The 19,032-nt window shown below is 37.0% G+C and overlaps 1 protein-coding gene across 2 annotated transcripts in view; it reads left to right on the forward strand.

Annotated features, from left to right (window-relative positions):
• Window positions 1–19,032, forward strand: part of RAB3C (RAB3C, member RAS oncogene family) — a 308,822-nt gene that overhangs the window by 1,993 nt on the left and 287,797 nt on the right. The window lies entirely within an intron of this gene.

Consider the following 19,032-nt stretch of genomic DNA (forward strand, 5'->3'; position numbering starts at 1 on the left):
TCTTGAGAACCCTCCTCTGCTTTCAAATGCAACAATATAGGCATTTGACTTTATTTCACGTTTAAATGTTTTCCAATTGCTATCTTCTGAATCAAGAACTTTAAACTTAGGCTTCAATTTACTTTTAATTTATTTTCTGGGTTATGTATATTAAGATACACTAACTGGACTATTAAGTCTATAGAATGTGTTTGTTGAAAGATTATATAATGGAAGCCCTCAAATTACCTTATGAGTTATTGAAATTTTGATACGTTCCATAGGACAGTGACCCCATTGTGTCTTCTAATACCTCTGTTTGTAACTTTGCATTTCATTATAGACCTGATGTGAAAAAATCTGGACAGACAATAAAGGTACAGGCTGTTGCAATCAAGACCTATCGGCTTATGATAATTTTCTGATACTAGAGGGTCTGTCAGGAGCCAACAGATGAAATTAATCATACTTGATTAGAAATAAACATTGATGATAGACTTTAAAAGTAGCTTATTATATTTAAAGTCAATCCCATGTATCTTCGAAGTGTTTGTCAAAATAACTAACTAAAATATTAACCATACTGTGTATTCATTTTTATTTTCTTACAGAAGTTGCTTAAAATGGTAAGAAAGGTTATTCTAATTTTACAGAACTGTATGAAATTAATGCCTTTGGAAATATTTTAAATTATTTCATGTGCCCACTAATTATAGTAGGCACTGTAATTCTACATTTTAGTTAAAACTTGAAGAAATAATTAATATAAAAATCAGGCAACATAAAATTAATCTTCTGGTAGATAGAGTTTTTTTCATATTTGTGATGGATTTTATCATTGGACTAGATTTTTGAAATTTAAAGATTTAAATACCCAACTGGTATCAGGAATAATATGTACATTTTAAGAAACCAAATACTATTTTCTTTATCATATTTTATTAAAGAATATGCATTGATTCAGTTTAACTAGTAAATATGCTGTTGTCATGGTGACTTTCCTCTCCATTACTATAAGGTTTTTAAAAAGATATAATGATAGGGGGAGCTCTGGTGGTGCAGTGGTTAAGAGCTATGGCTGCTAACCAAAAGGTCAGCAGGTCAAATCCACCAGCCACTCCTTGGAAACCCTATGGGGCAGTGCCACTCTGTCCTGTGTGGTTGCTGTGAGTTGGAATCAGCTCGATGCCAATAGGTTTTTTTTTTTTTTTTATATAATGATAAAAAATAATGATAGGAAGAGTAAAAACTATAATGTGCTTAATTCTTTTTTAATGGCAAACAAGGTCTCGGCGCCCATGCTTGCTACTCATAATTGTATTTCAGGTGAGTTTGGTATATAAAAATGCAGTAAGATAAATAGTTGACATTTCATATTTTTCCATTTAAAGACTATACCACATCATCATTTTAAATATATGCCCAAACTATTTTTTACTTTGGTTTCCAGACGATGAGTCACAAGCAAAACCTCATTCTATAGTTTCATTATCTTAAGAGATTTGCTTCTCCTTTTGAAAATATCCATTTAGTTAATTTGCAAATATGAAACAAAATAAGACTTTTAGTTTAATTGTTGATTTTCTAATTTACTTATTATATTTCCTTAAAACAAGGAAGCCTTTTTGAAAATTACATAATGGCTTTTAGAAAGCATTTGATGCACCTATGTAGACAGTTCGGTGTTCTGTTCAAGGTAGCTATCTTTGATATACGCATATTTTCTGGGGAATCTTTATTTCTGAATCAATGGAAAATGAGGGATACTAATTGTTCTTTTATAGTGATTATTAAAGCAATATACAATGATGGTCTTTGATATCTGTATTTCCTTTGCAACTAAATAACCAGGAATAGCATTTGGTAAGTGTTCCAAGTGATGAGCTTAGAATTTTAGTGCAGGAGATGGTCATTTTATGTCTTCTAATCCAGTGCCTACAGAAGTGGAGAAGAGCAGGGCTAATGACTTGAGGGCATGACTCTGGTGTAAAAACTGTCCTTTGATTCTGGAGCCAGACTGGATATATTCCAGTTTATCCAGTGCCTTGTCTGTGCCAAGTACTGTGTCTTGCCCTCAGACTTCATTTAATATTTATAACAATACTTTAGCCTAATTACAGGCAAGATAACTGGAGCTTATGAAGATTAAATAACTTTCCTAACATGGTAGAGTCCAAATTCTACCAGATCTCTCTGTCTACAAAGCCTGTGTTCTTTCTTCTGTTATTTTTCGTTCCGCAAGAAGACCCAAAAGGGTAGTATAAAGAATGTGGACACTGTTGATATAATTTGATTCATTCGTTTTGTTCAGAAGACAGAAAGAATGACCCTGTCTTCTCTTTATAAAATAAATTGTGTGAACTTAACCAAATATTTGATATGGGCCAGTGTTTTATGTCTCCTGGATCTGTAATCACTTGCAGGACCAAAGTAGAATCAATTGTCTCTGATTAAATGCTGACTCTTCAGTTTTGTTATCCACAGGTTTTGTGGGTCATCTCATAAATGCAGAGCCTTCTGACTATGGAAAAACTTCAAAGAAAAATATCCAGCCAAAGCATGGAGCAGTGTGCTTGGAAAAAAAAAAAAAAAAGTTGTTTGGCTAGCAATGAGGTGGACTGAAAAAAGAATATAGTTGTAGGCTGAAGATGAAGGCGAGATGAAAACTGTAGAATATTAAATTATACAGTTGTGCTGTATGCAAAAACAACTTACAAAGAAAGTCCAAATATCATTGTTTCATTAGGCTATGGAAAGTACATGGTATTTTTGCATTTTATGTTGAATTTGTGACCATATCCAGCATCCTTGAGGATCCCTTTCTTTTTGTAAGAAATGGAAGTTTATCCTCATCCCTCAAAGAAACAGAGAAAATCCCTGGTGGGCTTTGGAGAAATAAGAAATTATTTTCTACTCCATTTGGGCTAACTCTTCAAGTATCTACCTGTCTTCCATAAAGCAAAGTGGTAGATACGGAGGGTACTTAACCCATAGTAAAAATAGATTTACATTGTGCAAGAATAAGTTTCCATTTCCAAGAGGTTGTAGATTTATTACATGGTGCCATTTTAGGCTTGCATTGGACCTGGATATTCCTTTCTTAACCACCATGAATTAAGAAGGAAATATATTTTATGCCCAGGCATGGGTTTTCCTGGGACTGCCCTTAAGCCAAGGACACCCATCTCAATGAGTACAAAAAACTGGGCCACTTGAAAAATATTCTTGTGTAAGTTAAATGTTGTCCAACGATTTCCCCCCTTTTATCATTCATTAATTTGGTTCAGAGGTTCTAAAGGAACCATTTTAGTAAGTCTATTACAAAGAATACTGCAACCTGTGAAGATTACATCTTTGAGAGCTAGATGGAATTATAGAGATCTATAATATTTTGTGTTTGTTGGCTTATAGTTTTTTGTTTTGAGGGAATATTTATATACATTGAAACACATAAATCTTATAAGTGAACAATTTGGTGAATTTTGATAAATGGATATACCAATGTTAACACATATTGCTAAAAAAATATAGGATATTTCCATCACCCCAGGATGTTCCTTCATGGTTTTTTTTTTTTTCCCCCAAGTTAATCCCTCTACACAAAAAGTTTGGACTTTTTCACTATAAATTAGTTTTGCTCGTTCTAGAACTTAATGTGTTTCGAGAACATACAGTATGTACTCTTTTGAGTCTGGCTTATTTTGCTCAGCATAATGTACGTGAGATCCATTCATGTTGTTACATATGTCAGTAATCCATTCTACTTTATTGCTGAATATTATACTGTTGTATCAATCTATCACACTTTCTCAATTTATTCTCTTCTTTTTGATAGAAGACATTGAGGTGGTTTCCAGTTAGAGGCTACCATGAATGAGGCTATAGACATTCTTGTATTTTATATTATTTATAATAATGTGTGTTCATTTATCTTGGGTTAATACCTAAAGAGTAGAATTGCTGGAATAAAGAGTAAGTGTATATTTAGTTTTATAAGAAACAGTCAAATCATTTTCCAAAGTGGTACTGCCATTTTACCTTCTCACAGAGTATGTGAGTTTCAGTTTTTCCATATCCACACACACATGGTATCAAGGGTGTTTCTAATTTTGGTCATTTTAATGGGTGTTTTTTGGTATCTCATTGTAATTTGAGTATGTATTTTCCTGATGACAAATGATGTTGAGCATATTTGTGTATGCTTATTGGCCATTTACATATCTTCCTTTGTGAAATGTTTCAGCGTTTTAGCCATTTTTTTGTGGAGTTGTTTGCTTTTTTATTGTTTAGTTGTAGATTTTTATATAATCTTGAAAAAAGCCCCTAATCAGATATATATTTTGTGTTTTTCTCTTGGTTTGTGGCTCGTGTATTTATATATGAGTAGCATCGCTTGATGAGATTACTTTTATTTTGACTCCAGTTTATCATTTTTCATTTATGGTTATTGCTTTCGTATCCTATCTAAGAAATATTTTCCTATACACATGTTTCAAAGATATCTTCTCAAAATTTTTAGTCCAGCTCAAATTATTTTTTCTATATTGTAGAAGGTAAAGATTGAATTTTTTTCCCCCCCATATATCAAGTTTTTCTAGCTTCTCTTGAGAAAATATTCCTTTCCCAACTGAGTTGCTTTGATGCCTTTGTCAGAAATCAGTTGACAATGTAAGTGCTTCTTTAGGTGGACTTTCAGTGTTCTATCTTTAGCCTGTTCATATTGACTCTGCTCCAGAGACCTTGCTAATTTTATTATTTCTAGTACTTTTTCAGAGACTCCTTATGAATGTCTACATTAATAATCATATCACCTGCAAATAGAGACAGTTTACTTCTTCCTTTCCAATGGCCCTAGTTTTTTTTTCTTTACTGATCAGGGAAGGACCTCCTGTGCAATGCAGAATAGAAGTAACGACAGTGGACATCCTTGTTTCCAATCTTAGAGGGAAATCATTCAATTTTTCATCATTAAATAGGATGTAAATGATTTTTTTTAACAGATACCTTTTATCATATTGAGGAAATTTCTTTCAATTCCTAGTTTTCTTTTAATATAAATTGATGTTGAATCTTGTCAAATGCTTTTTCTACATTTATTGAGATGCTCATGGCTTATCTTCTTTATTCTGTTAGATTTTCACTGTCTTTTTCCAGTTGCACTAAAGGTTTTTCAATTTTGTTTATGTTTTCAAGTGGCCAACTTTGGTTTTGTTAATTTTTTTGTTGTTTATTATTTCATTGATTTTGGCTATTTATACTTGTCTTCCTTCTGTTATTTTAGTAGAACCTCTATTTTAGCTACTTAAGGTGGAAATTCAAATAATTGATTTTAAATATTTCCTTTTTTTCTAACAAATGTAGGCATTTAATGTGATAAATTTCCCTCTTAAGTACTGCTTTAACTGCCTTCCACAAATTTCTGTGTGTAGTATTTGTATTGTCTTTTATTTATAACTATTTTCTCATTTCCTTGTGATGTTTTTCTTTGGCCCTTGAGCTATTTAAAAGTGTGTTGTTTAATTTCCAACTATTTGGGAATTTTTAGATATTTTATTGATATTTATTTTTAATTTAGTTGCTTCCAAAGAACATACTCTGCAACATTTCAATCTTCAAAAATTTTTAGACTTGTTTTAGGCCAACATGCGGTCTGTCTTCATGAACATTTCATGTACAATTGTGAATACTTCAATTTTGGTATATACCCAAAAGACCCGTTGCTTTTGAGTCGATTTGGACTCATAGCAACCCTATAGGATAGAGTAGAACTGCCCCATAGGGTTTCCAAGGCTGTAATCTTTATGGAAAAAGACTGGCACATTTTTCACCTGAGGACTGGCAGGTAGGTTTGAATTGCCAACGCTTTGGTTAGCAGCTAAGCACTTTAACCTGGTGTTGCTTAGATATTTTTATTTCGATTAAATTCTGGTCTAGTTATTCTATCAATTACTGAGAAAGAGTTTTTAAAATCTTCAACCATGATCACCAATTTGTTAATTTTATCTGTTAGTCCTTTCAATTCTTGCCTCATATGTTTTTGAGCTCTACCATCGAGTACTCATTTATAATTGTTGTAGTTTCCTGAAGAATTTTCCTTTCTGTTGTTACAAAATGTCCCCCTTTATCTCTAGTTATACTCCTTCCTGGAAGTCTATTTAGTATGAAATTGGTACAGACACTGTTACTTTCTTAACAGTGTTTTCAGGGTATGTATACTTTTTCATATATTTATTCAGTTTATATGCATCTCTGTATTTTAAGTGTGACTGTCATGGTCAGCATATTGTTGGCTCTTGCTTTATTATCTAGTCTGGAAACTCTCTGGCTTTTAATTACAATTTTGGTCCATTTTCCTACATTGCAATGATGAATATGTTAGATCTACCATTTTGCTATTTTACAATTATTCTTTCTGCTTATTTTTGTTTTGGTTTCTTCTTTCCTGCCTTCTTTTTGTTTAATTAAATATTTTCAAGTATTTCATTTAATTAAATATTTTAAGCACTTCATTTTAATTCCTCTGTTGGCTTTTCAATTATACATCTTTGTAATTTTTTAGAGTTTATTATAAGGATTATGATACGCATCTTCAACTTATCATAGTCTTTTTAGAGTTACTAATAAAAAACTAAAAAAAAAAAATTTTTTTTTTTAGTTTTTTATTGTAATACTAAACACAAAATGTAGTAGCTTTGCAGTAACAGAACTTCATTGACCTCATCCTTTGTGAAATTGTTATGATATATACTACATTTGCACTTCTTAAAAATCCCCCCAAAATAATCTTATGTATTTTTTAATTAAGATAAAAGCTATACACACACACACACATTTGTCTATCACCCATTTAGAATTTCTGGTACTCTTCATTTCTTCCTATGGCAGCTGTTAAGTGCCTTCCAACTCATAGCGACCCTATGTAAAACAGAAAGAAACACTACCAGGTCTCGCACCATCTTCACAGTTGTTGTTATGCTTGAGCCTATTGTTGCAGCCACGGTGTCAATCTGTCTCATTGAGAGTCTTCCTCTTTTTTGCTAACCATCTACTTTACCAAAAACATGATGTCCTTCTCCAGGGACTGATCCCTCCTGATAACATGTCCAAAGTATGTGAGATGAAGTCCCATCATCATTGCTTTTAACGGGCATTCTGGCTGTACTTCTTCCAAGACAGATTTGTTTGTAGTTTTGGCAGTCCATGGTATATTCAATATTCTTCACCAGCACCGTAATTCAAAGGCATCAATTCTTCTTCAGTCTTCCTTATTCATTGTCCAGCTTCTGCATGCATATGAGGTGGCTAAAAACACCATGGCTTGGGTCAGGCACACCTTAGTCCTCAAAGTGATGTCTTTGGTTTTTAACACTTTAAAGAGGACTTTTGCATCAGATTTGCCCAATGCAATGTGTTCTTTGATTTCTTGACTGCTGCCTTCCACGAGCATTGTTTGTGGGTCCAAGTAAAATGGAATCCTTGACAACTTCAATCTTTTCTTCGTTTATCATGATGTTGTTTATTGGTCCAGTTGCGAGGATTTTTGTGTTCTTTTTCTTGAGGCATAATCCATACTGGAGGCTGTAGTCTTTGATCTTCATCAGTAAGTTCTTCAAGTCCTCTTCACTTTCAGCAGGCAAGGTTGTATCATATGCATATCGCGGGTTGTTGATAAGACTTCCTCCAACCCTGATGCCCTGTTCTTCTTTGTATAGTCCAGCTTCTCGACTTTTTTGCTTAGCATGTGGATTGAATAAGTATGGTAAGAGGGTACAACCCTGACTGAGGCACACCTTTCCAGACTTTAAACCATGCAGTATCCCTTGTTATATTCAAATGACTGAGTCTTATCTATATACAGGTTCCTCATGAGCACAATTAAGTGTTCTGGAATTCCCATTCTTTGCCATGTTATTTCCTTATTGTCGTTCTGAGTTTCTGTCTGGTGTCATTTTTCTTGAACCTGAAAAACTTCCAGTAGCATAGTTTGTAGTGTAGTTCTGCTGGCAAAAAGATTCAGTTGTTTTTAATCTGATAATATTTTCATTTCGCCTTCCTTTTTGAATGATAGCTTCACTGCTTTTTGTTGTCGATTTGTTCTTTTTTTCCCTTTCAGTACTTTAAGCATGTTGTTTCATTATCTGCTGAATTCCATTATTATGTGAAGAAAGCTATTTTTCATATTATTACACTCTTATATGTAATAAACTACTTTTTCCCCCTCTGGCTGTTTTCAAGATTTTTTTATTTAACTTTGAATCTTAACATTTTGAGTATGATGTGCCTAGGTGTAGTTTTCTTTATATTTAATCAATTCGGGGGCTGAATGAGCTCCTTAGATATTTAAATTTATATATATATATTTTACCAAATTTGGAAAATATTTTGACTATTACAGGTCAAGTATCTTTTTTTTTTTTTTATCTCATTCTTCCCTTTTTTCCCTTCTGAGACTCCAGTTACATGTGTATTAGATTTTTGCTAGTGTTCCACAAGTCACTGAGGCTCTGTTCATTTTTTTCTCCCTTCTGTTGTCCAGTTGTATAATTTTTAGTGGCCTATCTTCAGATTAGTTAATCTTCTGCTGTCTGTAGTCTTTAGTTAAGTCCCTGTAGGACTTTTTGATTTCTGGTATTATGCTTTTCATTTTAGATTTTGTATTTGTTTCTCTTTGCATAGTTTAAATTTCTCTGCTGACATTACCTATCTACCCATTCAATATGACTTTATCTTCCTCTAATAATGCTTTAAAATAATTTCAACATCTGGGTCATCTTAAGTTCAGTTTCTGTTAACTGCTTTTTTTCGTGACTATGAATCATATTTTTTTATTTCTTCATATGCCTGTTTATTTTTTAATGTACATTGGCTATTATGGATGATTCATTGTGGGGACTCTATTTCAGTTATGTTTCTCTGAAAAGAGTTGAGTTTTATTCTAGCAAGTAATCCATTTGGCTGCATTTGAACTGTGGTCTGTCCTCCCTGCAGTGGGCAACAGCTTAAGTCTGTTTTTTTCAGCTTCCACCTGCTATCTTTACTAGGCCTTCTGGACTGTTCACTGTACGTATCTGCTTCATTGATCATCCAAGAATTTGGGCAGAGTTTATATGCAGATTTAAGGCTAATTTTCCTGCAGCTCCCTTCTTTCCAGGACTTTTCTTCTACATTTCCTGCAGTACCAAACTCAATCCAAAGTATTCCAACGTTAGAATTTCATTGATTTGAGTAAAAATGATATTTCATAAAAAGACTTAGTGCTGGCTTCTTTTACATTCAAAACATATATTGTCAAGTGAAGATAGATATAAGCTCTTGGGATGAGATATTTGAATACTGAAAGAAATTATTAGGACTCATTTATAGTATTGTACAGAAACCAAGAAAGCACAATGATGAACTGAGCTTACAGAGAAGGTGATATAGAAATGTCAGTAATAATGTTAGTGCTTCGATTATTCTTTTAGAATTTTTTGGAAACGTATGTTTACATTTCAGTTTCTACATTTAAAGTATATTTCTACTGGTCATTGTTTCTGTGGTGCTGTACTTTTATCTTTGTTGTTTTGAAATAAAACTGTGGGCTGCAAGAGGATTTTTAAAAAATTTGAACAAGGTACAGAATTATAAAAATAAAATAATAATGTTAACCATTACTTTCTTTTGCCAACTAATGTATTCCTTGACAGCTTTAACTCTGTGGACACAAAGTATCTTTTTCAACACTCCAAAACCAAACCAAACCAAACCCAGTGCTGTCAAGCTGATTCCGACTCGTAGCTACCCTACAGGACAGAGCAGAACTGCCCCATAGAGTTTCCAGCGTGCGCCTGGTGGATTCAAACTGCTGATTCGAACAGCTATAGTGCTTAACCACTATACCACCAGGGTTTCCTTTTCAACACTAGCATGTTGCAGATTGGTTTGAAGTGTGATATCAGTTCTATCGAGGTTGTGAAGTGTCGTTCTGCCCACTAAACGATGAAACCAGAGGAATAAATGTTCTAGATCTTCATTTATCTAAAAAAAACAAACCAAACACATTGCCATCAGGTTGATTCTAACACATAGTGATTCTATTGGACAGAGGGTTTCTAAGGCTATAATCTTTATGGAAGCAGACTGACAAATCTTTCTTCCCTGGAGAGGTTGGTGGGTTCAAACTGCCAACTTTTTGGTTAGCATATGAGCTCTTAACCACTGGGCCACCAGGTTTCCTCTTCAGTTATCTACTGAATGGTAAGAGGACAGGATTGCTGGTTATTTGAACTACTCCAGCATGTTGATTGGATTGTGTCTAGTATTAGGGATTTAGGTTTAGCAAACTTAAAAAAAAAAAAGCCACATTCTGTGCCTATCTGGCTTCATAACCAGGAAAAACTTGAAACTATAGTTACTTAGCTTCTACACACTGGGCTTTTTTGGGATCTGGGAAGCCAAATCATAGTTAACTTCAAGAGGTGAAGCATTGACCCTCTCATCATTTGTGTAGTTGCTTTTAACTCAGGGCTTTGATCTAGTTAGTTCAGGTTTGAACCTCTGCTGAGAATTTGCATTTCTAACAAGTTCCCAGGAAACTATATGTAAGCATCACCTGGGGATCTTGTTAAACTGTAGATTCAGCGTATCTTGGGTGGAAATGCAAATTCTCAGCAGGGAACTTGTTAGAAATGCAAATTCTCAGCTGAGGTTCAAATCAGAGTGAAACAGTTTGATGCCCTGTTTAGCTTAACTTTACTCCGTCAAACATAAATGAGTGTGACTTGTTAGGCAGCCAGTAGCTCGACTGGTATCTAAGGCTCATCAACTATAGAAAACTGTAAGCCAGCACTGATGAGGAACTTTTGTTGAAATGACCATAGCTTGAGGAACCTGAGAGAGCTTAAAGAAAGAATGTGTTAAGTACCAATTTGCAAACCTGTGATTTTCACATGGCACTAATCTACGATGCTAGCGTTAGCAGTAGAACAAGGCTTTTGTGAATGCTTGATTCACTGAACACCTGTCTGAGCGGTAGGACTGATGAAAAGGGATAATGGAAACACAGCACACCTGTGGATGTGAGCGCTCTTATAAATGTGCATGCCGACTTGTTCTTTGTAGTAAATAATAGCAGTAGCTTTTGAACGAAAAGCAGAGATGATTATAACTAGAAAGTGATTCTGTAAGTCATCCTGACTGGTAAGATTGCACACTCTGGAAACACAGATATGTAGACTACTAAGCCACCAATTTCCTCATGAATGGTACACAAATCCTTTTGACTCATAAGTACGTGGACAAAGGATGATTGACTCTACACATAACCTACCCTGATGAAGGAATTAAGGGAAGACAGATGTCAAGATTTGGAAGCAGTCTCTAGAGCAAATATTTGGAGGCATTTTGCAAGGGCCCAAATGTTTAAAAAAATGTCTTAATGATGAAAACTTTCTGGGAAGCAAATATGTTGATATCAAAACTTAGTTTTTTTTTTTTTTAATCTAAGGAATATTCAAAGTATTTTATTAGATAACTTTTGAGGTTTTTTTTCCTTATACCATTGTCTTAGGTTTGGTTCTCTAGAGAAGCAAAGCCAGGGAAGCATAGATAGGTAGGTAGGCAGGTAGACAGAAAGAGATTTATCTCAAGGAAACGGCTCACACAGTTATAGAGAGTGGCAAGTCCCAAGTCTGTGGGTCAGGCATCAGGTTGGAGGCTTCTCCTGAGTCACGTAGCTGTAGGGGCTGATGAACCCAAGATCAGCAGGTAAGACAGTAGGCTGCTGACTCAGTCGGCAGAGGCTGACGAATTCTGAGATCAGCAGACAGTATGGCAGGATGCTGGCTCAAGTCTCAAGAACAGGAGGTCAGAAGTTGATGAATCAGATGCAAGATTCAGAGCGAGCAAGAGCCAGTGAGCTTTGCCAGAATGTTGATATATATCGGATGCAGGTCGTACCCCCGAGGAAACTCCTCTTGCAACTGATTGGCTGATCACATCAGATCACGTCATGGAGGTAATGACATTATATTACAAAATAGAGGATAAATATTACATAAGTGCCAAAGTACATCATTATGTAACTGCCAAACAATATCGTTGCATAACTGCCAAACCTCTAAGAGTCATGGCCCAGCCAAGCTGACACACAATCTTAACCATCATAGTCACATAGTCCTGGGTATGTCTATTCTGTTTACGTTTTTCTTTTCAGGAACAGATATGCTTATATCATTTTGTTTACTCTTTGAACACTGTCCTCCTGTAGGTGTGTGATGCTTTCTTATGGAGTGAGGGGAAGTAATGTCCAATTATGCATCATTTTAAAAAGATTCATCAAGAAAGTCAAGACTACCTTACTACCTACCTTACAGAGCTAAGCAGAGCAGAGGTGCATGTGCTCTGAAAATGTGATTACTGCTTCTTATGCTGCCATTCCTCTTCATAGCCTACCAAGGAGCTCAGTGAGTTATATCTCAGGTCCTCAGGAGGGTCTTGTTTTTAGTACCAGTTGCCACCGAGTCTACTCTGACTCATGGCGACCCCATGTGTGTCAGAGTAAAACTGTGCTCCATAGAGTTTTTAATGGCTGATGTTTTGGAAGTAGGTCAACAGGTGGATTTCCACCTCCAGCCTTTTGGTTAGCAGCTGATCACATTAACCGTTTGCATGACCCAGGGACTGCCTGGCTCTTAATAGGAGAGAGATAATTCATTAGACACATTTCTCAGAATTCAGCTCACCTGGGCAGGCTGGACATTGTAGAGTGTAGACCCTTCTCAGCAAGAGTCAAACATATTATGGTGAGATCTGTTGTCACTGTATTGCTGGAAGAGGTGGCTAGTGACTACAGCAGCTGGTAGAGACCTCTGTGCTCTTATTTCACATCCCCTGGGATCTGGGCCTAAATGTCAGATTACTCAATCTCCTCTTACATACATCCCTGAGGCCTTGACAACATGCACCTGCCCTGGCTTCCATGAGACATTTGTTAATACATTGGATTGCAAGCCTTACTGATCAGAATCATAGGCGCAGCTTTAAAAACCATAGATTCCTGGTCCTTCCCTGAATATTCTAATTCTGCAGGTTACAGGTGGAGCTCTCTAAGTTTGAGATTCTTGAATCTAGTTCACCCTATGAGGATTCAGTTTTATATTCCTGAACAGTGATGAGATTATTTCAGGGAAAGCTTTAGTATACTTTACCCAGATCCATGAGAAAAGTTTTGAAGGATTCTTCTCATTTTGTAGCTGATGGAGAGGCCCTTTCATTTTTATAAATTAACATCTGCATACAGGAAGTGTGAATGTCAGAAATGTTTTATGATTATTTTTTATGTTTTAAGTTTAATTTTGTTGTGTCAAACTTATATATGGGGGAGGTAGTTCCTTGGCTATACAGAGCCAAGGAGGGATGTGGGGCTTGGGCTTTCAACCAAACCAAAACCAGACCTGTTGCTGTCAAGTTGCTTCTGACATAACAACCCTATAGGACATAGTAGAACTATCCCATAGGGCTATGGATGTAATCTTCACAGAAGCAGGTTGCCACATCTTTCTCCCACAGAGTGGCTGATGGGTTCGAACTACCAACCTTTCAGTTAGCAGCCAAGCACTTTAATTACTGTGCCATCAGGGATCCTTGACTTTCAGCCAGTCCTCCTGTTTTCCTGCCCTGGCGATCAGCTGTCCCACAATTCTGCTCTGACACACATGGGGTTGCAATGAGTTGAAGTCAACTCAACAGCAACTGGTGTCCCACAAAACCACTCAGTTTTAGGCAAACCAGGACAGTTGGTCACCCTGGCTACATCCCATAATCAAGATCTCTGTTGCTCTAATCCCTAGACCATTATAGATTCTGCAAGGTAAGTGTCTTGTGAGCTTTCCTAGCAGGCTTAGGATTCAGTGGTCTCTAGTTTATCTGGTTCCAGAACTCAAAATTTTGTTAAGCTTTCTTCTCTCCTGTTGTCTCTTTTCTTCTTAAGGATTTTTGCTTTTGCAGAAACATTTTTACCACTGTTTCAGAGGGGTTTGAAAAAGAATGGTGATAAACATCATGGGAGCCTCCAAATGATTTCTAACTATGAAATGAAAATATTGTGGACCTCAGTGATTTTTCAAATTTAATATCAGAGGTTAGATTAAACTTCACTCAAAACCAAATCCAAGGCCATATGAGAAGGCAGAATTTTCTGTAATCTCTATCAGTTCCTGGGCTCCTTTTCTCATGTTTTTCTCACTGTACATTATTACTTGCATTCTGCTTCTTATTAGTCCAGAAGTGAAAACTAGCTCTCTCTCAATGTTCACAGAAGTCTACTCAAATCCAAGGATTTCATGAGTTTAGTAACTTTCCAGAAGTTTCTGGGTAGTAGGCAGGGTCATAGGGCAGGTCACATCACAGTTATAGGGCTTTTGGTAACGTCTTCCTCCTCATACCCCTTTTGGTCACAGAAAGCTTTCCATCTGCTTAGTTGCCTTCGTCTCAGCATCTACCCTGAGCAGTATTTTGGTGAGTGCTGTCCATGTCATAATGTTTGAAATGAAAGAGTGTGTTAAGGTGTTCATTTCAATAATTATTAAAGTTTATAGAGTAGAAGTGTTGGGTGCCAAAACTGCTTGCCCTCTGAAGTTATGAAATAAGCATATTCTATGAAATTGATCATTTCTGTTTTGGAGAGTAGCATCAGTGGGAGTTGGGGAAGAAAGTGAGTGAATGGCGTTTGTATCATTTCAGTGTACCATAAGGGATAAGAAGGATGATAATGGCAGCTTTCATCAAGCACTTAACACATAACAACAACTTTAACTTGATGATCTCCTTTAATTTTTGCAAGAAAAGGTATACAGTCATCCCTAATTAACAGATGAGGAAATTGTGGCTGAGAATTGTTAAAAACAAACAAGCAAGCAAAACACTTTGCTCAACATTACACAAGTAATAGGAGTCCCTGTTGTTGTTGTTGTTAGGTGCTGCCGAGTGGGTTCCGACTCATAGCAACACTATGCACAGCAGAACAAAACACTGCCTGGTCCTGCACCATCCCCACAATCACTGTTATGTTTGAGCCCATTGTTGCAGCCACTGTGTCAATACATCTTATCAAGGGTCTTCCTCTTTTTTGCTGATCCTCTACCAAGCATGATTTCCTTCTCCAGGCACAGTCCCCTCCTGATTATCCTGATTGTCCAAAGTATGTGAGACAAAGTTTCACCACCCTCGCTTCCAAGGAACAATCTGGCTAAATTTCTTCCAAGACAGACTTGTTTGTTATACTGGCAGTCTGTGGCATATTCAATATTCTTCACCAATACCATAATCCAAATTGTCAGTTCTTCTCCAGTCTTCCTTATTCATTATCCAGCTTTCACATACGTATGAGGCCATTGAAAATATCATGGCTTAGGTCAGGTGCACCTTTGTCCTCAAAGTGACATCTTTGCCTTTTAACATTTGAAAGAGGTCTTTTGCAGAGGATTTGCCCAGTACAATATGTCTTTTAATTTCTTGACTGATGGTTCCATGGGCATTGATTGTGGATCCAAGTAAAATGAAACCCTTGACAGCTTCAGTATTTTCTCCATTAATCATGATGTTGCTTATTGGTCCTGTTGTGAGGATTTTTATTTTCTTTATGTTGAGGTGTAATCCATACTGAAGGCTGTAGTCGTTGATCTTCATCAATAAGTGCTTCGAGTCCTCTTCCCTTTCAGCAAGCAAGGTTGTATCATCTGCATATCACAAGTTGTTAATGAGTCTTCCTCCAATCTTGATGCCACATTCTTCTTCATGGTCCAGCTTCTCAGATTATTTGCTCAGTGTACAAACTGAATAATTATGGTAAAAGCGTATAGTCCTGGTGCACACCTTTCTTGATTTAAAACCATGCAGTATTCCCTTTCTTTCTTTGAACGACTTCTTCTTATCTATGTACAGGTTCCACACGAGCATAATTAAGTGTTCTGAAATTCCCATTCTTCTCAATGTTATCCATAATGTGTTATGATCTACATAGTTAAATGTCTTTGCCTAGTCAATAAAACACAGGTAAACACCTTTTGGCATTATCTGCTTTCAGCCAAGATCAGTCTGACATCAGCAATGATATTCCTGGTTCTGCATCCTCTTCTGAATCTGGCTTGAATTTCTGGCAGTTCCTTGTCAGTGTACTGCTACATCTGCTTTTGAATGACCTTCAGCAAAATTTTACTTACATGTGATGTTGATGATATTGTTTGATAATTTCTGCATTCTGTTGGATCACCTTTCTTTCAAATGGGCACAAATGTGAATCTCTTCCAGTCAGCTGGCCAGGTAGCTGTCTTACAAATTTCTTGGCATAAATGAGTGAACACCTCCAGTGCTGCATCTGTTGTTGAAACATCTCAATTGATATCCTATCCCTAAGTGGCACAGATGGCTAAGTGCCTGGACTAGTAACCAAAACATTATCATTTCGAACCTACCCAGAGGTGCTGTGGTAACAAGGCCTGGTAATCTTCTTCCAAAATGTCATAGTCTTGAAAACCCTATGGAGCAGTTCTACTCTGCACACACAGCGTAGCCATGAGTCAGAATCAACTCAATGGCAACTAACAACAACAACACACAAGTACAAAATAGCAGACCAGGAATTCTGTCTCAGGCAGCCCAGCCACAGAGACTGTGTTCTTTACCCATAAAAAAACAAAAACAAAAACAAAACCCCAGTGCTGTCGATTCCGACTCATATTCACACAAAAAGGTGGAATGCTGTTTTTCATTTAGATGTCTGTGTGCACATCATTTCAGAACTGCTAGAGAAAATGGTATTTCTCAACCTCTCTGCATGCTGTGATTCCTAAGCCTGGATTTGTTGTACCTGGGTGCTCGCCAGCATCCCAGGCATGCATGAAAGACCCTCTGGCTTCAGCATCAGGGACGATGTGCTGGGGCTGCATCATGACAGCTGTCAGAGCTGCATTGTCAGAGTCCAGAGCCCTCTCCCAGCCACTGCAGTTCCCAGCAGACCTTACTTACAGTCCTCTGTGGTCGGGGTGTCTCCTTTATCCAGCTGCACAGCCCCAGCTCAGGCTCCTCGCTTCTGTGAACCCTTCTGTACCCAGACCAGGAGAGAAGTGCAGCATGGGCTGAGAGGAAATCAATTGTCTTTGATACTAATAGGAACCATTTTTACATGGTTTGATAAATTTTGTTTCTTTTTTCTTGACATTATAGCATATGCATCTACAAATTTCAAAGTGGGTTTATTTAACAATCATAATGAATTTTTAAAATATATATCAAGTTTAGGTCATGTTTCTCTTCAACAAAGGAATCCATGCTTTCTAGAAGCAAAGAGAAATAGCTTCCTTGCCCCTTCCAACATTCTCCTCTGTGATTGAAGTTCCAGACTTGCTAATTTGGTGAAGAGAAGAGTGAACCAGCTGATCCTGCATATCCCTAACTCTTGAAAAAACTCATTTGGTCCAGGTAATCAGGGCTCAGTACATTGCCTGAGAGGAATGAAGATAACTTTTTGAGAAACAAGAACAATTACACTTCAGCTTTCTCTCCAACCCATTGCTGTTGAGTCGATTCTGACTTGTATCAACCCTATAGGACAGAGTAGAACTGCCCCATAGAGTTTTCAAGGAGCACTTGATGGATTTGAATTGCTGACCTTTTGGCTAGCAGCTATAGCACTTAACCACTACACCACCAGGGTTTCCAGCTTTCTCTCAGAGATCCTTAATTTTCTCACCTTTAAAACAGGGATACTAATAGTTACGCCTCCTTGGAATACCAAAAGGATCCTGGTAATTTATGTAAAGCACTTAGGACAGTGCCTGGTACATAATAAGAGCCGTTATTGCTGTTATTACATTACTGTTACCCTGTACATATGCTGAGAGTTATCCACATCTACTAAGGAAGCTATGAGTGAGGTGGACACCCAGACAAAGGCTGTAAGGAGAATATGGGATTTAGCCTGAAGAATGCCTTTAAAATCTTACAGTGATACACATCTTAGAAGCACCACTGTAACTTGGCATACCGTCATATTCATCCTTTCATGAGTCTTGTTGTTAGGTGCTGTTCAGTTGATTCCAACTCATAGCGACCCTATAGGACAGACTCGAACTGTCCCATAGGGTTTCCTAGGCTATAATCTTTACGGGAGCAAATTGCCAGGTCTTTTCTCCCTCTGAGCAGCTGGTGAGTTCAAAGCACTGACCTTTTGGTTAGCAACCAAGCACTTTAACCATTGTGCCACCTAAGATTTCTGAGTGCTGCTTCATTTATCCCAGACTGTTTATTTCAGAGGCCGGGGTTAGTTTAGAGTTTAAATCCGTTGGTGCCTTGGCTGCTTCCAAATCCCTGGACAGCATCCTCTCGGCTCAACAACAGTGACATAAGTAATGTCTTATTGCTTCTCAGCGGGCTTCTGCGAGCACAAACAGGAACAAACACATGGAGAGCTTGCTGGCCATGATTGCAGAACATCCCAGTCCAAATCGATCTTGACAGACAAGCAAACAGCCCCAAACCTGTGCCCAGATGAGGACATTGACGAAGAGAAAAAACTGGAGTCCAGATGACAGCTGCCTGGAAATCCTAACCTTTAATATTCCCTTCTTGGTTTTAACAATTTAGTCTTTACTTTGAAGCTCCCAGCAATACTTCTTGTTTTTCCCCAGCTAACAACAATTGAGATTTGAAACTATTTTATGTGTTTCCACACTTCTAATACAATGTCCCATTCGTACTTTCATCCTTCCAATTTCAAAGAAGAATTTCTTTTTCTGAATAATTTAACCTTTCCTACCCCCATTGTCTACCAGGCGCTCCTTGGAAACTCTTGGGGCAGTTCTACTCTGTCCTATAGGGTCACTATGAGTCGGAATCGACTCAATGGCGCTGTTTTTTTTCTCGGACCCCCATTGACCTTCAGGCTGTTACCCGTACTTGTAGCTGAAAAACAGTACATTTTTTAAATGACTTCTTTTTGTTTTCTTATGTCAGATCAGCAAAAAGGCTGAGTAGAGTTTAGATTTTTAAGCGCCTAAGTGTTTTCCTGAAAATAAT

This window comes from Loxodonta africana, chromosome 2, assembly GCF_030014295.1.
Source record: "Loxodonta africana isolate mLoxAfr1 chromosome 2, mLoxAfr1.hap2, whole genome shotgun sequence".
NCBI lineage: Eukaryota > Metazoa > Chordata > Mammalia > Proboscidea > Elephantidae > Loxodonta > Loxodonta africana.